The following is a 21,794-nucleotide window of genomic DNA, read 5'->3' on the forward strand; positions in this document are numbered from 1 at the left end:
GCCCCTCATAAAAAAAATGTCACCTTCCATAAATCTCAGTGATTCCCTAATTTGTGTAGGCGGGTCTGTGTTCAGGAAATGGCAGCTGCAGTCACGTTTGTCCTTCCCCACAGGATTCTAGATGGCAAAATTAAATACTTCCTCAGCTTGGTCTATTACTCATTTAGAAACTGCGCAGCATCCCAGGATTCATTTTGTTTATGGCTAGAATCACACAAGGCCTTCTATAATGGCCTCAGGTTGAGATCCTGTATTTGAAGGCATCCACATCCTTGAGCTGTCACCTGGGACAGCTGACTGGCATGTCTCACTTTGAAAAGAAAAAAAAAAGAAGTCTGCTTTCTCATTCAAATTGAGTAAACCTCTTGGAATAAGTGCAGATGAGGAGGCTTGCATACTCAAATAACTTACCATGGTTCTATCCTAAGCCCATTATCCTGAAACACTTTTCAAGCTTTATTTAAAGTATGAAGTTGGCTCTGCAATAAATATTATTCATCACTTGGAATTGAATTGTCGATTTACATCTTTAAAAATTGGTAAGCTACAGGCATCAGGGCCTAATTCATACTGAATTACTAAAGTAAGGAAGTGAAAAAAAAGAAGTTAGGCTGTCTTATCTTCTTGGAGAGAAAAAAGAACTAGTTATCTTAATTATTGATGAATATCAGATCAAAGCTCCCACTGACCATTTTGGAGGGAAAAGCACCCCCCCCATTCCCTACTGTGACATAATATTTGTGGTAGAAGAAAGTATTTATCATATTAGTGGCTACTTTTGAGATAGAATGGGTGAACCAAGGGGAACAGAGCCAGCTGCCATTGGAAAGTTGCTGTCCAACTTTCTGAAAGGTGCCTGCTATGAATCTTTTTGTTAGAGTCACAGAATTACAGAATTTCCAAGTTGGAAAAGACCTCAGAGAACATCTAGTTCAGCCTATGTACAAAAGATTCCTATAATAACATACCCAGCAAGTGGTTATTCAGCTTCTTCTTGAAAACCTCTAAGAAGGAAGAACCCATCACCTCCTGAGGTACCTCATTCTACATTTGGACTGCTCAAATTGTTAGGAAGTTTCTCATGACATCAAACCTAAATGTGTGTCTTTGTAACTTTGGCCCATTGCACCTGTTTCTTTCCTTTGGGGGCAAACAGAACAAATCTAATTCTGACATGGCATCCCTTCAAATACCTAAAGAAAACTCCCATATTCCCTTTGAGTCTTCTCTTCTCCAGGCTAAACATGCACAATTCTTTCACCTGATTTTCACATGTCATGAATTCATTGGCTTTTGCCATTCTATTTTTGCCCTCATCTTGACACACTCTAGCTATCAATGTCCTTCCTTAAACTATGACACCCACAATTGAACACAAACCTCCAGATGAGGTCTGACAAGGGCAAAGGAAGTGGGACTATATCCTAATGCAATTCAAGGTTACATTCACCTTTTTTTGGCTGACACATTACACTGCTGGTTCCAATTCACTAATCTACCCACCCCCATCCTATGCAGAATAACTGCTATCTATCCATACCTTCCCTTTCTTTTATTTGTGTAGTTGGATTTTTTGTACCCAAACTGAACACTTTACATTTTCCCCTCTTGAATTTTAATTTATTACATTTAGCCTAATGCTCTAGGCTGTCAATATTCTCTCAGAACCCATGATCCAATATGGCGGGTATCCTTCCTAGCAAATTTTATGAACATGCCATCTATGTCTTTATCCAAGTCATTGATTAAAAAAAATTAAACCACCTAAGGGCAAAGATCCCTGAGGCGCTCCACTAAAGATATCTTGCCATGTTGACGTTGAACCATTTATTGACAACTAGTTTTTGAACCCAGTCATCTGACCAGTTCTGAATCCATATGACTGGATTATCATCTAGTCTACTTTCTCCACCTTCAACATAAGAATGGCATGAGGTACTTTATCAAAAGCATTACTAAAATCCAGGTAAACTATATCCACAACATTTCCCTTATCTACTCTTTTGGCAATCCTGTTAAAAGAAGAAATAAGGCTAGCCTGACATGAGTTGTTCTTGATGAAGCCATGCTGCCTTGTTGTAATTACTCCTTCCCTTTCTAGATGTTTGCCAACCATCTCTTTAATAACTCTTTCTAGAATTTTTCCAAGAAATTGATGTCAAGTTTACTGGCCTATAGCTAGAACACTCCATTCTCTTCCCCTTTATGAAAATTGAGTCAATATTTACCCTTTTCCAATATTTGATATTTTTACTATTTTTCATAAACCCTTAAATATTACTTACAGTAGCTCAGAAAACATAACTGCTAGCTCTTTTAGGACCAGAGGATGTAGTTCATCTGGGCCAAATAACTGGAATTCATCAATGCTCTCTATTTTTCCTTAGTTATTTTGGATATCAATTGCCTGTTAGTCATTTTTATTGTCATTTCAAGTGTAAAGATAATCCTCCTTTGTAGAGAAAAGAGAAACAAAGTGAAAATCAAGCAGTTCTGCCATCTCCTTGTTGCTAGTTACCACCATCCTGCCCACCTCAAGGAAAGGTCTTACTTACACTTTTTTCTCCCAAGATAATTAAAATAACCTTTTTTTATTATCATTAACTTCCCTTGCCAACCTCAACTCATTCCATGATTTAGCACTTCAAATGCTATTTTTACAGGGTGGTATTGTGCTTTTATATTCATCTACTACTACCTGACCTTGCTTCCATCTTATGTTCATTTCTTTTAAAAATCTAAATTGTTGAGTTCCTTGTGCCTCTATATTAGACTCTATAGACATATTACATTTCCCCCTCCTCATTGGAATTGTTTCCCTTTGTGTTTCTAGAATTTAATTCTGGAGAACATACTATCCCTCCTGGGTCAACTTTCCCTGAAACATTGGCATGGCATCCTATCCATCTTTGCTCTGAACCTACTGAAATCTTCTTTCCCAAAATCTAGAGTGTATGTCAAATTATAGCCAATTTTTTCTCCTTCTCTAACATAAACTCTAGGACAGAGTGGTCACTTTCCCCTGAGGTCCTCATAATTTCCATACCAGGAACCATTTCCCAACTATCTGGGAGAATCAGATCCATAAAATAATTCACCCTTGTTGATTCCTCTGAAGTTATCACTAAGGCAAGTCAAGTGATTCCACAAAGGCATCTTAATAAAATCTATAAAACACACCATTAAGTGGTGAAATAAGGAGAATCACCTGTAGACTTTTCCCAACCTGGAATCAGAGGGACCTCCACAGTCCTGCTGGAGCCCTAAAATAGACAAATCACAGTTGGTTAAAAGTACAGTAGCCTCTGGACAACTGAAGCATTTCAGCATAGGCTGGAGTTCAGTGGCCCCACCTCTCACACCGAACCTAGTGGCAGTAGGACGCTGCACATGAATCATCCCAGGCAAATCTTGAAGGAACGGTGTGATCCCTGAAGCCCCTTCACGTGTCCAGCCAGCATTCAGCAACCACAGCAGGCTAAGAGCCCAGAAGCAGGGGGAAAAGGCCTTCAGCAAAGCCTAATGAGGGTTGGATGTGGTAGCCCAGGAGTTGTGTAACAAGAAGGAGGCCCAGGCAGAATCCAACTTCAGAGTCCCTTGAAGGAGGGTTTAACCTTCACAACCATACTCAGGACTAGGTACACTCTGCTCATCCAATTCAAAGTACAGGAATTGAGGCTGACCCAAACACAGACTGTTCAACCTAGACAATCAGCCTACAGCAATGAAAAAAAAAACAAGGAAAACACTGAATGCTGTGACAAATACTTTGGACTAGGAGACCCTGGGGTAAAACCCAGATGAAGAGAGTGACTTCATGAGTCTGAATAAAACCTTGGGGAAAATATATTTTGGCCACAAAGACTACAAGAGGACCTGGAATATAGGAAATGAGATACACAATGAAAAAGTTAGTGAGAGGAAAATGGCAAGAAAAAATGTCACCTTAGTATAGACTGTAGAAAACCTCACCCAAAAACTGAGTACCCTAAAAATCTGAATGGGTCAAACAGAAGATTTTCAATTAGAAAGTGCTATGTAAATGTTAGCTATTATTAATTGGGAAAGACAACACATCAATGGGAGCTGATAATCAAGTTGAGGGAGAGAAAAGGTACCTATGTGGGAACACGGTGGCAAATTCTGGAGAGTCAGAAGTAGAACTAGGAGAGGAATGAAGGATGCCTGGCCTGGGTTCTTCCTCAAAATGAAGGTTCTGGAAAGAACTCACCAACCATAGAAGTGGGAAGCAGGGTGGAAAGATTTTCTAGAGTGAGAAGGGAACCAGAAGGATTGAGAAGAGAGCCAGTAAGAGTGTGAAGGATAGTAGGCCTGGATCCTTCCTCAAGAAAGGTTTCAAGATATTATAAATGTAAACTGGCAAGAATTCATAGAACTAGAGGACAAAGTATAAATAGAATCCACCAACCAATTCCTGAAAAAAAAATACAAACTCCCAGGAACATCATAGTGAAAATCCAGTTTCCTTATCAAAGGAAGAAACTACAAATAGCCAAAAAAGATATGTTCAATTGCAAAGGAGGATCACACAAGATTTAACAGCTGCAATTTAAATGAGAGGAGAGTTTGGAAACCAATATTCCAAAAAGGAAAATATAAAGATTTGTAAGCAAGAAAAACTGAAACAGCAAAACTAATTATATAGTCCTGTAAAGGGAAAATAAACCTTTAAGGAAATAAAGTATTTATAAGCATCCCTGATGAAAAAGCAAGAATTGAGTAGACATTATGAAACAGAAATGCCGGGGCCAAAAAAAAGTATACATCTTTGTTTCAGTTAAAGTGGGGATGAATATAGGGATGAATTGTTTACATGCTGATAATGAGATAGGAAATAAATGTCTTCTCAGAACCCTAATATCTTTAAGACAGAGGGCCTGTGGTTAGCTTTGTTCTATTGGAGCATGGCTAAACAAACTAGTTTGTGAATGTAATGTAATTTTATTATGACATATAAAACAATGAAGTGGACAGCTTCAGAGGATACTGGGAAGACCTCTACAATGTGGTACAGAGTTATGTTAATCAAAATAGGGCAATTTACTTTATACAATGACAACAAAGTAGAGAAAAACAACTTTTAACGAGTTTAGAACCCTAAGGCACAACTCTGAGTAATTAACTAGTCCAAAGGACTGAAGATGAATCACACCACCCACCTGACAGGTGACAGACTTAAAATCCACAATGAGACAAGCATATTTTGATATGGACAATGTGTGAATTCATTTTGTTTGACTATGTACATTTATTGTGAGGGTTGGGGGGGTCAGGGGGAGAGAGAGATAATACATGCCTATAAAAATAAAATTAAATAAAATTTTTAAAAATAATTTTTAAAAAGTTATTATCTGCTCTGATTTTGGCAGTTTCTAGCCATTCAGAGCCATGAACCAATCATAGGTTTCATCCCACCAAGTGTTAGAAATATCTATGTAGTCAGTTCACACCCTTGGGTTGGAACTTAGTTCTTCTTGTGTGTCATTTAAACTTTGGGCATTTTTGCATTTGGGCATAAAACATGAGGCCATGCATTTTACTTATAGCTTTTTCCTTGAATTTTGTCTCCTATAAATTTCTAGGTGTTTCAGCCAGGTACAGTAATAGTGTAGCTAACTATTTCATTCTAACACAATTTCCCACATTTACTTCTATTCTTCTGGGACTCATTTAATCTGTAATAACCATCCAGCTGATTTAAATTAAATGCTCAGTTAAAATATTCACGAAAGAAAATTGAATCTATCAGAACAATTATTGGGGGCAACATTTATTTGTACCATAATATCACAAATAAATTAATCAGACCTTTAGAAATAGTCGTGCAATATTTTTGATATCCATGAACTGGATTTCTGAAAATTCTCAGATTGTTTCCAGTTATTCTTTCTCACTGAACAATATTGATCAAATAATGAACAAAATAGAAAGTCATTACCTCCTGCCTAATCCATTTTGTTGTCCTTTCCATTTATCACTAACTAGATGAGTGACCTCAAGAAAATACCATTCACTCTCTGGGACCTAGTTTTCCCACATGCAATATAAGACATCAGGCTACATAAGAAACACTTCAAACTTCAATATTTTGTGATCCTATGATCTGCAGGCTTTAATTCAATTTAACAAACATTTATTAAGCATCTTCTATGTCAAGGTGCCATACTAACTACTGGAATTATTATAGCTTAGTGGAGAGATTCAACATATGCACATAATTAAATACAAAGTAATATCAGGAGAGAGAGAACACTAATAACTATGGGACTGGCAAGTTGAGGCTTTGGATGGCAAAAAAAAAAATATGTAGCATGTAGCATCTGAGTTGAGCCTTGAAGGAAGCAAGGAATTCTAGGAAGTGGTGTGGGGTTGGTGAATTACAGGCATGGGGATGATCCATGCAAAAGCATGGAGGTAGGTGATGAAATGCCAAGTTCAGGGGACAGCCAGTAGTCTAATTTGGTTGGAATTTTTGTGAAGAAGAGCAACATGAAATAAATTTGGAAAGATAAGCAAGAATTAGGTTGTGAAGGGTTTTAATGCCAACTTGAGAAAGGGAGCCACAGAAGGTTTTTGAGAAGGGCAGTTATAAGATCAGCTATGTGGTTTAGGATTTTGGGTACTAGGCAAAGAATTAATTGGGCAGGAGTGAGAGTGGAAGAGGAGCCAGAATTGTGACAAAACCCTCACAGATCAAATGATGGCAACTCTATTATGGTTCCCAGTTCCTTGTCAGGTATTGGTAGATCCCATGAATGACCATACTCCCTTTCAATTATACAGTTGGCCCATACTCCAGGCTGGAAAAATGTGTATTATCTTAAAAGGATGGAGCCTACTAGAAGAGACACTCTTAATGAGAACAAGGAAGGAATAGTGATGGAATAAACAAATAGGACTAAGAATTAGAAAGCCTGAGGTTCTCATTGCAGTCCTATCATTTACTAGCTTGAGCATGTCACTTCACTTTTCCTCAGTTAAAAAGATGGGGACAGAGGAGCAGAGCCAAGATGGCAGAGTAAAAGCAGGAACATGCTTGAGCTCCTGTTCCAATCACTTCCAATACCTATAAAAATTACTCTAAACAAATTTTAGAGCTACAGAACCCACAAAGTGACAGAGAAACAAACCTCCGCCAAAGGTAGTCTGGCTGGCCAACAGGAAGGGTCTATCACACAGGGCTCAAGGTGGAGCACAGTCCCACATGGGCTACAGTGGCCCAGGCCTGAGGCACAGATCAGTCAGAACAGACTTCAGGAAAGTGAATCATTGGCAGCTGTGGCAATTTCCAGACTTCTCAACCCATAAAAATGGGGTTAGACTATATAGTAGGTTTCTTAAAAATTTATATTGGCATTGATTTGTTTCATGTCACCTGCATTTTCAAATATATCACTTGTTCCTCCACTAACCAAAGAAGCCCTCCCTCAAAACTAACCTTCTACTACCAATGATGATACTGATAGAAAAGGAGGAAGAGGAAAAATATAAATCAGCTCAGGAAAACTATACATCAACTGTGTCTGACTTCACACACAGAGAAGGGAAGAAAGTATATTTTCTCATCTATTTTATTAATCATAATAATCACACAGCCTCAAATTTCTGGTTTTTCTTCTTTCCATTTACCTTATTATAGTCATTGTGTATATTGTTTTCCAGTAATTATTAATAGGGTCATAGATTTAGACTTGGGATGGAAATTAGATGTCATCTAGTTTAAACCTTTCTTTATACAGATGGAGAAACCAAGATAGAAAGAGGTAAAGTGATCAAGGTGGGATATGAATCCAAGTCCTCATATTCCAAATCCACCACTCTTTCAACTGTACTACAGATATCTTCCCAAACATATCTCTGTATTCTTTGTATTTGTGGGTTTTTTTTTGCTTTTTGGAGGGGGGGTAGGCAATTGGGGTTAAGTAACTTGCCCAAGGCCACTTGGCTAGTAAGTGTTAAGTGTCTGAGTCCAGATTTGAACTCAGTTCCTTCTGACTCCAGGGCTGGTGCTCTATTCACTGCGTCACCTAGCCACCCCTGTATTTGTTTTTCTTACAGAGTGGTATTATTGCACTATATTTATACTTTGTTCAATCATTCCAAAATTATTAGCTATCTCTCTTTTCCATTTGTTTTTATTATGAAAAAAATAAGCAGTAACAAATATTTTGGTGTATATGGACCTTTCCTTCTCTTTGACTTCACTGGGATCTCGTTGGTCTCCTGGGTCAAAGGGTATGGACGTTTAGTGACTTTCATAGCATAACTTAAATTGCTTTCCAGAATTGTTAGACCAATTCTCAGTTTCACTGACACTTTATTAGTATGCCTTTCCACAACCCCTCTAATCACTCTAATCTACTATTCCTATTATTTATCATCTTTGCCAACTTTCTGGATGTGAGTAGGAACCTCAGAGGTGTTTTGATTCCTATTTTTCTCATTGGTGATTTGAAGCAATCTTTCCTCTGGTTATTAATTGTTTGGCAGTTTTTTGAGAACTGTTTGCTTATAGTCTTTGACTATATCCATTTTGGAATAGTTCTTGCTCTTTCAAATCTGTGTTCATTTTCTATATATTTTGAAAATCATGCCCTTATCTGAGATATTTGATATAAAGATCATTTTCTCTAAAATCATCCACTTCTGAACTAGATCACTTTAAATGCCTTTTCCAGACTGAACATTCAGCGATTTTGTTAATGGGGATAAAAGCTTAACCTCTTTGAAAAAAAACTTAGAGAAGATCATTTCATTCTTTAATTATTCTCTAAGAGATGATAGATCATTTTCCAATTACACTGGATCTGGGATCTCAGAGATTTGTACTCTCTTGCTAACATCCTTCTACATTTTCTCATCTTGGGTGAATCCATGGTATAAATGAAATGAGGATGATAAAGAAAGGAATCTGAAGCTACATGAGAGCTTTAGAAGAAAGACTTGGAAGGAGAATTAACAGTGTATTTCAGGAGGTACAAAACATTACCCAAGTAAAACATTCATTCAAAAATAAAATAGACTAAAAAACGATTCCATTAGTCAGTAGAAAATATCAAAACACAGCCAAAAGACTGAAAAAAAAATAAAAGAAGAATTTAAGGTAGTGACTATCAACAACAGCTGACCTGAAATAGATCAAGAAGAGATAATTTAAGAATCACTGATGTACCTGTAAGCCATTATAAAAAATTCTCAAATATTAACTAAGAATGAAGACCACCTAGATTTATTAGATCCAAAAAGCAAAATGAAAATACAATCCAATTGTCACCTCCTGAAGGAAAACTCAAAATTAAAGCTCTTAGGAATGTCATAACAAAAATCTAGTTTGTTTTTTCGTTTCAAATTAATTTTTAATCATTTTATTGGCCCTTTGTTAAATATATACGCAAACATGTATACATATGCATATATATATATATATATATATACATATACATATATACCCATCATGGTAAGGCTGATATTTATGCTTTTTAAATTTGTGAGGTTATCTATCTGTTGAGATTTATGTATACTGGCATCTATTTACCCTCCTTTATGTTTCTCTTCAGTAATCTACTGAGATCAAATCTAACTTTTTTTTTGCCTTTTGGGGGGCAATTGGGGTTAAGTAACTTGCCCAAGGTTACACGGTTAGTATTTTTGTGTGGGTGTTAAGTGTCTCAGGCCGGAACCGAACTCAGGTCCTCCCGATTCCAGGGCCAGTGCTTTACTCACTGCACCACCTAGCTGCCCCAAAATCTAACTTTTCTAAAATTCTAAAAATTAGAGACTAAATAACCTCATCCTAAAGAATTGGTGAGTTAAAGAACAAATAAGGGAAATGATAGACAATCGCATTAAAGATAGTAGTGACAATGAGACAACATACTAAAAGTTATGTATTACAGTCAAAGAAATACTTGGGGGGAAATCTATCTATCGCTAAACACTTTCATCAACAAAAGAGAAAAAGGGCAGATCAATGAATATAACTACAATGAAAAAATAGAACAAATCTTTTAAAAACTGATTAAATCCTAAATTAGAAATTCTGCAAATCAAGTAAGAGGTTACCCAAATTCAAACAAAAAAAACTGAATTAATAAATAAAACTAGAAACTGGATTTTTTTTTGGGGGGGGGAGGGAGAAATGCTATCACCTAATTTCATTGTTTTAAAGAAAGAGGGAAATCAAATTGCAGGTAGGCAGGCAGGAAGGAGAAAAGAAACAGAACTTACAACAAATGAAAGAATAAAAAAATTATAAATTTGCTTTCATTTTAAATATACTCCTTCCATTTTCTGGCTCTCACTGAGATCTGGGTCCCTTCTGATGACACAGCGACTCTTTCCAAAGCTGGTTGCACTTCATTCATTCCCCCAACACACTGGGTGAGGTTGAGAAGTTGGAATACTCCCATTACTATCCACCATCACTAGGCAACTTCTCTGCCTTTGAGGTTTACTCAATTCATGTCTATGGATATCAAACTTCTGATACCTGTTTTCTTCTGACCTCCAGGATACTCCACTTCTTTCCTCAGTGCCTGACTCATTGTCTTTCTCTCAACTCCTGCCCTCAAACTATGGGACCTGAACGTACAAACTGAAACTCTCTCAAACACTAATCTCACAGTTCCTCAACTTACTTATTTCTCATGACCTACTCCCTTACTCTACCTCAGCTACACACAAAATTGTTCGTGACCTTAATCTTACCATCACTTATAAATGCTTCCCTTCCTTGGGGGTGAATTCTGACATTCCTTTATCTGACCATAATCTGTTATTATTCCAACTCCCCCTCTACCTTACAAAACCAAGCGCTATTCCTTATCCACCACAAAACATTCAATCCCTCAACCCCTCAATTCTCTCAGACTATCACCAATACACTAGCTATCCTTTCCTTTTTTCCTCACGTTGAAACCTAGGTGAACCCGTTCAACTCTACACTTTCCTCTTTCCCCTTTCTCTGGAGGCTCTTGCCCCTATATCATATCTCTTGTCTTTCCCTGCCAAGACTTAGCCTGGGGTCACTCCAATACTTTCTCCTTTATTCCTATATCCATGCTACTTAATGAAAATGGAAAAAGAAATACATGAAACTCTGCTGACTGGGTACACTGCAGATTTATGTTATATAACCTCAACTGGGCCCTCGCAGCTATTAGGCAATCTTTTTACATCTCCCTAAGTAACTCAGTATCCTATTCACCACAGGGGCTCATCCGAACTTTTGAATTTTCATTTCTTAAACCTCCAATGATTCCTCTTCCCCCAAACCTCTCAGCTGAGAAACCTGCTTATACTTTCCAAAAATTTTAAGGTCATTTGAAGAGTGCTCCCTCTTCTCTACTCCTCATCTCACATCACCCAGATATCTGGCTTCTGCCACTTTCTCCTCCTTTAACCCTAATTCAAATGAAGAAGCAGGCCTTCTCTTGACAAGGCAAAGCCTTCTACTTGCACAAGTCATCTCATTCGTTCTAGTCTACTCTAGCAGACTGTCCCCTCTATCATCCCTACTCTATCATGTATCTTCACTCTCTCCCAGCCTAATGGCTGCTAACATACTACCTACAGACATGCCTATGTCTCTCTATTTTCAAAAAATCCATATTTGATCTATCCATACTTGCAAATTATCATCCTGAATTTTGCCTACTTTCTATACCTAAGCCCTTTCATAAGGGCATCTATAATAGGTGCCTGTGATTCCTTTCATAACTCCCTTAACTTAAAGCATGGCTTCTGACCTCATCATCCAATTGAAACTGCTCTCAAAGTTACCAGTGATATCTTAGTTGCCAAATCTAATGGCCTTTCCTCAAGACTCATCCTTCTTGACCTCTGTGTATACTTTGACACTGCTGATCACCATCTTCTCCCTGATACTCTGTCTTTTCTCTGTAGATTTTCATGATATAATGCTCTTCTGGTTCTAGCCCTACTTATCTGAATGCTGCTTCTCAGTCTCCTTCCCTGGATCTTCATCCAGGTTGTGCCAGCTGACACAGAGCTTTCCCTAGACTTAGACCCTCTTCTCTTCTCCTTCTAAACTATTTCACTTGGTGTTCTCATCACCTCCCATGGATTTAATGAAAATCCTTATGGTGATGATTCTCAAATGTACTTATCTGACCCTAATGTTTCTCCTGACTTCTAATCTCATACTTCCAACTGCCTATTAGATGCATAAACATGGATATCCCATAGATAGCTTAAGCTCTGAATGTCCAAAGCTGAACTCATTATTTCCCCCTTCCCAAAATCTCTGCTTCCTCATCCCAAACCTCCTATTACTGTCAAATGGTACTCTTGAAATGGTACCCAGTCATGCAAGCTTGCAACCTAGATGTCATGTTTGACCCTTCACTCCCTTTCACTGTCCCCTCCAAATTCAAACTTGAGCCAAGGCCTGCCAATTTCACCAGTGTAATGTTTCCTATATGCCCCCTTCTCTCCTCTGACACTGCTACCACATTTGTACAGGTCCTCATTACCTCGTGCCTGGACTACTGCAAAATCCTGCTAGTTGGTCTCCCCACCACAAGCCTCTCCCCTCTCCAGTCCATCCTCCTCCACTCAGCTCATAGTGATTTTCTAAACACACAAGTCTGAACATTCATGTCTCTATCAAGTCCAGGATCACATGTAAAATCTTCTCTTTGGCATTCAGAGCCCTTCATGATCTGTCTCCTCCTACCTTTCTGGGCTTTATTTACTCTGCTTTCCCCTTCCCCCCATACCATTAAATCTAGTGACACTTGTGTCTTTGATGTTCCTCCCATAAGACACTCCATCTCTTGACTGTGCATTTTCACTGGCTTTCTACCAGGCCTGGATTGCTATCCCTCCTCATCTCTCTCCTGGATTGCCTGACTTCCTTCAAGTCTCAGCTAAAATTCCACCTTCCACACGAAGCTTTCCCCAATTCGTTTTAATTTCAATGCCTTCCCTTTGTTGATTATTTCCAATTGGTTCTGTATATAGCTTGGTTGAACAGATATGTTTGTGTATTGGCCTCCCCATTAGGCTATGAGCTCCCTGAGAGCAGGGACTGTCTTTCTTTTCTTTGGATCTCCATTGCTCAGGAAAGTACTTGCTACATAGTGAACAATACTAAATGTCCTTTGACTAACTATTTTACCCAACTATGTGCCAATAAAACTGACAATTTAAATGAAATGAATATTTAGAACAAGAAATGAAGACTTTAAATGTCCCAGTCTCAGAAAAAGAAATCAAATAAGCCATAAATGATCTCCAAAAGGAATAAAAAAGGACTAGCAAGCAAATTATATTAATCATTCAAAGAACAATCCATTTCAAACTGTTTGCCAAAGAAGGAATCCTTCCCTTTTTTTAGAAAGGAGTTCTTTTTATGATACAAATCTTGTCTTGATATCTAGCTATTGATAACTAAAGCAGAGAGAATCAAAGCAGAAAAAGAAGATCATAGGCCAGGGGTAAGGAACCTGTGGCCTCAAAGCCACATGTGGCCTTCTGGACCCTTGGGTGCAGCCTTTTGACCCAGTCCAAGTTTTACAAACAAATCCTTTTATTGAGGGGATTTGTTCTGTGAAGTTTGGATTAAGTCAAAGAGTCACACTTAAGAACCCAGAGGACCACATATGACCTTGAGACCGCATGTCTCCCCCATCAATATCCCTAATAAATATTGTGAAAATGATAAATAAAACATTATCAAAGTAGCTACAGAAACATATCAAAAGGTTATAAACTATGACCATATTGGACTTTTATTAGGAATAGAAAGTTGCTTCAGTATTAGGAAAACTATCCATGCTTATATCAATACATGCAGAAAAGCTTTGGGCAAAACATAACACCCATTGCTTATAGCAACACTGGAAAACAAAGAAATAAATTGACCTTACCTTAACATGGTAAGAAGTATCATAACAAATGAGAAGTTGTAAGAAAGAAATTACCTTTCAGATTTATGGATCAGGGAATAATTCAGAACCAAAAAAAAGGAGAGAAATGATAAAAGAAGATAAAATGAACAATTTTGAGGATCTAAAAATTAAAATTTTTTTTACAAACAAAACCAATACAGCTAGGGTTAGAAGGGAAATAGTTTACTGGAAAAAAACAATATTTGTAGCAAGTTACAAGGGTAAAACTATCCATCACCATATGAAAAAGTGCTCCAAATCACTAATGATTCCAGAAGTACAAATTAAAGCAAATCTGCTATTGTGCTTCACACCATTAGATTGAGGTGGCACAAAGGGAAAATGACAAATGTTGAAAGGGCTATGGGGAAATAGGCCTGTTAATACACCATTGGTAGACCTGTCAATTGTTATAGCCGTTCTGTAAAGCAGATTGGAACTATGTCACAAAACTTACTAAGCTATGCAGAGTCTTTAGCCCAGCAAATACTAGACCCATACATCAAAAAGAGCAAAGTACAAAGAAAAGATCTTATATCTATAAGGTGTTTATAGCAGCTCTTTTTGGGGTGACAAAGAATTGGGAACTGAGAGAATGCCCATCAACTGGTGAATGCCTGAACCAAGTATGGGATATGAATATAATGGAATGCTGTTTTGCTCTAATAAATAATGAAAGAGACTCATAGAAACCTGGGAAGACTTGTATGAATGAAAAGAGCAGAACCTGCAAAACTATACATACAATAACAACAATATTGTAAAGATAAGCAACTTTGAAGGACTTAAGGACTTCAATTAAGGCAATGTCCAACTATACTTCTACAGGACATATGATGAAGAATGCTACCTCTCATCTGACAAAGAGATCATAAACTAAATATGCAGAAAGAGGAACACTATTTTGGATATTATCAAAGGGAAAATTTGTATCAGTTGACTATACATATTTGTTGCAAGCATTTTGGTTTTGTTTTTTTAATGGAGGGAGCAGAGGAAGAGAAAACAAATGCTTATTAAGAGAAAAAGAAAAAATAAAACTGGAAGCAAAATAAATTCTGGTAGAATAATTCTTTTTTTTTGCTTTTTTTGGGAGGGCAATTGGGGTTGTGACTTGTCCAAGGTCATACGGCTATTTTTTGTGTTAAGTGTCTGAGGCCGGATCCGAACCTAGGTCCTCCTGACTCCAGGGCCGGTGCTCTGTTCACTGTGCCACCTAGCTGCCCCTAGTAGATTAATTCTAATCTTAATCTGTTTTTGCTCCTTCTAGGTTCATCTTTAAATATTCTTGCAATAATGTGGGTAACACTGACTTTTTTTTACTGACTTGATTTTCCATCACCACTCTTCATTGTTTTATGAAGTAATATTACTCATAATTTCCACTATAGTGCTCTGTAAGATTCTGCAAAACAGTGCAGATTCTGATTAGTGTAGATTTTGGCTGTTATGTCCTTCTGCTTGGCAGGGGGATAAAATGTTTGCTGACTGAGATGATTTCTAAGTTCTTTCCACATCCTCATATGATTGCTTTATATCAGTTAAACTTTGCTGGGAAATGGTGTCCATGGGAAAATTAGTCCATGCATGCTGATGTCTTTTTGTTATCTATTTACCTTTATTTTTAGAATCAATAGATAACACAAATAAGGCCAATTTGCAAGTATTTAATTCCAAGCTATATCTTCTAATCTCTTGTTTTTCAAATTTTTACTAACAAGTCAATGGAACCAACAACAAGACAAATAACACAGAAATTACTTTGACATTGGTAATGGTTTTTGTTCCCATTATCTGTTAAGATGTAGTACACTTTAATTTTTTATTTTGTTTGTCCTTTGTCAGATCCATTGCCTTCTGACTTTTTTTAGACATGAAATTTCTAAGTTTTCTACAAACCTTTAGCACATTTTTTTCTTATTCCTGAGCCATATTATTCCCATCTTCCCCCGAGCCGTCTTTTCTTGGAAGTCACTGAGTATGATGATATATGTTGACTTATTTCAGAGGATCTAATCAAGTTATTCATAGAATTTCTCTATCTCTTCATCCTCTGCTACACACACTAGTGCAAGGTGACCAAGTATCCTATGAAATGATGTTTCATGTTGCTTCAGTAGTTAGGAATGCTGAATATGAAAACAGATGTCCCGTATCCTTTCTGTGCAAATAGCTCTCTTGGGCAACAAGCAGTTAGGAAAGAATACAGCAGAAAAAGGAACAAGAGGGAATGTGAGAACCTTTGACCTGGGAGGGATCTTGAGAGATGCAACTCATTGTCATCATGTAAGTGAAATATAGAAATTGCATAAGACATTCCAGTTTTCCAGAGATCAAGACATTACAGAAACCCTACATCTTCCCTTGACTTTCTATTCTAATGGTCAAAAAGTTGAAAGTCAAAAAGTTCTTTCTCTTATCTAAGTTTCTCCTACTTTGATCTAAACCTCTTCCCTTTTCTTTTTCAATCTTTGGTTTCTAGTACCCTCCACCAGACTGGGCAACCCTGTATAAACTGGTGTTAAGGACCAGAATATATATTCATGTTTTACACTAATCATGTTCAAGCAGACTTTTCCCTCATACAGTTAGGTTTGGGCTTCATGATTTGACATGTGGCAGAGTCCCAACTGAAGTACTGGACCATAGTTTTTAAGTATCTCACAGTTGAGGAAACTGGGGTAAAGTTTAAGTAACTTTCCCAAGGTCACATAGCTAGTAAGTGTCTCAGGCCACATTCGAACTCGGCTCTTCCTAACTGCAGGCCCATCATTCTATCTAGTGCGCTGCCTAACTGCCCCAATTCATCACAGAATTTAAAGGGATAGGATTCAACCTATTATTCCCTAAGATACCTAGCCTCCTCATAAAGCAAGCACTAATTGGTCACCAAAGTTCATGGTGATTGTCTGGAGAGCCAGTAATGAGTAACATAGCAAATTCCCTTCTAAGAGCCCAAGGATAAACATCAGGAGATGAGACCAAGGTGCAAGGCCATGAAGACCAGGATACTGAAATGAAAATTGGTTGCCTCGAATGCCATACTACTTCTCTGCTCAAAAATTCCTCCCTATTGTCTGGCATTCCAAGAATCTATTATCTGGAACCAATAAACCTTTCCGACATTCTCTACTATGATTCCCCTTCGTGTAGTATATAATCCAGCTAAAATAAATAACTTTCTTTTTCCCCCTATCATCTCTACCCTCTTTTCAAATAGATCCTAAGTATTTAACTTTCATGCTTTTGCTCCCACTGTTCTCTATGGCTAGAATGACTGAACCTCCCCCACTCCTACACCCCATCACTTCTACTCCACCTATTGAATTCTTTTTTCCCCTCAAACACTCCTTTTTTATCTAACTATCAATGATATGCCAGGATAGTTTCCAAAATTCTTACATATGATTCAACTTTTTTTCAAAATCGTATTTTTATTCCCAAGTTCTCTCACTCCCCCAATCCATTGAGAAGGCAGGAAATGCAAAACCCATTGGAAATAGGAATCCATGAAAGAATGTCCATATTAGCCATGTTCTCAAAAACTGTTTTTTAATGAGAAAAGTATGGGCAGATAACTGGTACAATGAATAGAACATCCACCCTGGAGCCAGGACTTGAGTTCAAATCCAGCCTCAGACACTTAACACTAGCTATGTGATCTTGGGCAAGTCACTTAAACCCAATTATCCTGCCTTTCCCCCCCTCCAAAAATGAGAAAAGGCAAGAAAGAAAAAAATATGCTTCCATTTGCAGTCTAAGTTCATCAGTTCTCTATCTGGGGGGTGGATAGCATTTTTCATGCTGTATCCTTTGGAACTATGGTGGGTTATTGTATCTATCAGAGTTACTAAATTTTTCATAGTTGTTCATCGCACAATATTGCTGTTACTGTGTGTATTGTTCTCCTAGTTCCGTTCACTTCATTTTGCATCAGTTCATACAAGTCTTCCCAAGTCTTTATGGAACCATCCCCTTCTTAATATCTTACATCACAATAGTATTCCATCACATTCAAATACCATAACTTGCTCTGCACTTCCCTAGTTAATGAACATTCCCTTAGTTTCTAATTCTTTGCCACCATAAAAAGAGTTGCTGTAAATATTTTTGTACATATAGGTCCTTTTCTTTTTTCTTTGATCTCTTTGAGGTATAGACCTAGCAGTAATATTGCTGGGTCAAAAAGTACACACAGTTTAATTATCTTCTGGACATTGTGCCTACTGAAATCTTTACTGATTCCTTAGTAACTGGTTCTAATTCCAACTCCTACATGTTGATTTCTCTCCATCTCCCTGATTGGTAAAAACCTTTCCCTGAGCCTCCCCACATAGCATTTGTAGCTGTTGAATGAACTTATGGATTAATAGAACAATGTTCATTAAGCACCTATGTACTAGGCACAGGAGATTCAAAGACAAATTGTACATACAGCACAAAGGAGACGCAAGGTAATCTTGGGGGAAGGCACCAACAGCTTGCAGGGGAAGGGGAAACACCAGGAAAGACCTCCTACAGATGGCAAAACTTAAGCTGAAGTGTGTATGAAACCAGGGCTTCCAAGGGGCAGAGGTGAGAAAGGAGAGTACCCTGGGCATAGGGGAGAGCCATAGTATGCCAAACAGTTGTTCATGATTTTACCTTATAGATCGCACCATATGGCAATAAAATTACCTCCTTTTGCCTTATCTTATCCCCCAGTTACTTTTTTAATGTAAAAGTAGCACCAAAAAACCCTTTAGGTCAGGACCCTTATGAATTCCTTCATTGATTCTCAGATCCATATAGAAGTATCAAGGACTGGAACTAGGTAAACAACTCGTTATTTTGAACATGCCTAAAATTTAGAAAGCCAACTTCACCAGCTCAACTTGAATATTTAGAATAAAGTTCTGAAGCCTCATGGGATTAGAAAGTCAGGCAAAATTCAAACTCTATATAAGCTCACTTTTATACCCAGTGTCCCTGGGTCTATGAGGCTGTGATATATCCAGGGTTGGGATTAAATCATGTAAAACTTCTGTCATTCTCTATGACCAGCACAGTATCTTGTACATGGTAGGCACTTAATAGATATTTGTTGAGTGAAATATGTGGTAAACCTGGTAATCTGTTTATGATTTAGATAGCTTTTAAATGACATTTTAAAAAGTCATATGAACAGCAAGGCAGCACCAAATAGTAAATAGTGTGCTGTACTTGAGGTCAGGAAGATCTGCGTGCAAATCCTGATGACATTTATCAGTTAGGTGGCCATGGGCAGGTCTCAACCCTTCTGTTTGGAGCAATTCTCTGGATTATGTTCTGCATTTGTAGCAGGAATTCCCACAACACATATTGACATAAACTATAATGTTTTAGCCTGTTGGCCCAAGATATTGTTACAGAAGAAGAAAAAAATGAATGTATAAAGATGCCTTAGTTTAGAGGCTCTGTTCTCCATGGCCTTGGATTTTGGCATGAAATTACTTTTCAACTGGTACTTAGTTGAACTCTGTCTTTCTTGATCCATAGGGAAGTCAGAAAAAAATTGCTAATATAAGATTTAAATTTTCCCTGACCTTTTACTCCCATGAACCTTTAGAACTTGGTCTTCAATATTAAACTTCTATGGGTGGGGCTGGTTTTCTACATTTTGTGTGTTTTTTGAACTAATGAGCTGAGTTTGCTGATTTCTAGTCCATCATATATCCACCTGGAAATGAGCCAGTGAAGGTAATGATTTCCACAGGTCCAAAGACACTCTTGTTTCTTTTGGCTGGTTGTGTTTAAAAAGTAAATAATTCATGGGTTTCTGGATAAGGGGAAGGACGTAATTTTGTACTTGGTTAATAGTTTGGCTTTTGGCCTTGGATGAAGGTATGTGACAAAAAGCAAATGTGTAGAAGAGGAATTTCCCTGGTGGACACAGGTGGCAGGGAGTTGGAGAGATACTTAGTGCTGGAATGGACTCTGGCCTATATACTATTTTTTGAAGCCAAACATGTGTCCCTAGAGTGCAAGGAGAGGGCTGAGGGAAAGTCTTCCAATTGGCTGTTAGTGAGTCACTCCCAAGACAGCCCCTTCTTTGCTTTATTCCCTTCCCTTGCTCCCCATAAAGACACCATACAGAAAGCATTTGAAGGCAAACAATGGAATACAGCTGAGAATGCTGATCTCATAGACACATACACATCTTTCCAGATGTTTTGCTGAATAGTCCATTTCTTAAAGTATAGTCAAGACAAAGTCTGGATTTTGTCATCCATCAACTATAATAATGAATGTATGACTTCAAGTTCACCTCCTCACTGAAGGTCTCATTCTTTGCCAAACTTCTCCCAGTACAAACCTCCCACAATCTATGGAAAGATGTGTACATATACTGCTTGTATACCCATAATATCAGACCATGTCACAAATAGAAGTGGTCCAACCTCCTCATTTGGTAGAGGAGAAAACCAGGTCTCAGATTTAGGAAAGCATTTGTCCAAGGGCACACAAGCAGTAGACAAGTAAAGGCTGAATGCCCACTAATCGTGTCTTCTGTAGCAAGGATTCTTTTTCAGGTGTGAGTAGGACTAAGTTAGCTACTGAGGTCCTTCCAATCCTAAAATTCAATTATTCTATGGTCAACACTTCTTAATATGGGGTCCCAACCCACAGTTTAAGAAGTGAGATTTGACCCCAAGTCATCTGACCTTCAGGCCTCATTTTTTCCACCAGTCTATACATGGTGCTGCCTCTGAATGTGGAACTGCCTAATGTACCTTTGTCTTATAAATATGTCTACACATGCCTAAGAAGTCAATTCAGTCAATAGGTCAATTGTGTCAAACAACTAATTTGGTTAATGTTTTCCCAGAGTGGGGGAAAAAATCTTTTTTTTTTAATTTTTGGCATGTGTAAACCTAGCCTGGGTCCTCTTTTTAACTATCTGGAATCTGTGCATAGTACCTTCTTCACCTTTTGATCATAAGTTACTAGAGGGCAAAGTTCTTGCATTCTCTAAACCCAGTCAACCAGAATTGTACTTACTGGAATTGGAGCAGGGGCTGGGATATATGGTCTCTGAGGTCAGTTCCTTTCAATTTCTGGAATTCTCTGATTTGTTGCTGAAAATGAAAAAAAAAACCCAAAGGAGAGAGAAATACAGTGAGCCAAAACATCATCATCCTGAGCTCCCTTGAGAAAATTTCCATAATCAAACACCACAAAAAGTGCATGTCAAATAGATTCTTCTAGATATTCTGCCTGTTTCTTTAAATATAAAATTTGCCCTTTGGAGAAGCAAGAGACCCAATCTATTACAGAAACATTTAATAAAGTGAATGCCAAAAAAGTTATATGAAAGATATTTATCATTTCAAGTCACAGTGTAAAGGTAGAGTAGAGTTGAAGATTTTTTCTCTTTAGATAAATAATTGACTATCTGATTAGAAAGATCTGCTAGACTAAAATATAGTATATGTTCCATGACATTGGATTAAACATGAATCTCTTGCCTGTGTACTGCGGGCTCAAAGAATATGTCATCCATAGAAATTCATTCGTTCGTTCCTAAGTGGAACCCCACAAAAACCCAAGTTGGCATCGAGAATTAACTGAGATATCATTTGGATAATGTATTAATTCACACAGAAAATGAAGACAGAGAGAAGATGAATGACCTATCTCCCAACTAGATTCATTATTCCCCCTGATTTGGCAATGAAATGACAATGGACAGAGACATTCACTTTCCCCTGAAGTTGCTCATATAGGAATGGGAGACTGCTACTCAATCTGCAGACTGATGGCTTGTTATTGAGAAGAGGGCAAAAGATGAAAAACTTGGCTCAGATACATTAGGGAACATAGGGCATGCAATGTAACAAG

The 21,794-nt window shown here is 37.7% G+C and overlaps 1 long non-coding RNA gene across 2 annotated transcripts in view; it reads right to left on the bottom strand.

Moving 5' to 3' along the window:
- LOC138150590 (uncharacterized) overlaps nucleotides 1-21,794 on the bottom strand; it is a 465,078-nt gene that overhangs the window by 54,233 nt on the left and 389,051 nt on the right. For both annotated transcript variants that reach the window (XR_011165590.1, XR_011165589.1), the window contains one exon: nucleotides 20,955-21,031. This is a non-coding gene — a long non-coding RNA (uncharacterized lncRNA). The remainder of the gene's footprint in view (nucleotides 1-20,954; nucleotides 21,032-21,794) is intronic.

The sequence above is a fragment of the Petaurus breviceps genome, unplaced genomic scaffold (assembly GCF_028583685.1).
Source record: "Petaurus breviceps papuanus isolate PSGF00001 unplaced genomic scaffold, PetGlider_PUasm1.0 90881, whole genome shotgun sequence".
Taxonomy (NCBI): domain Eukaryota; kingdom Metazoa; phylum Chordata; class Mammalia; order Diprotodontia; family Petauridae; genus Petaurus; species Petaurus breviceps.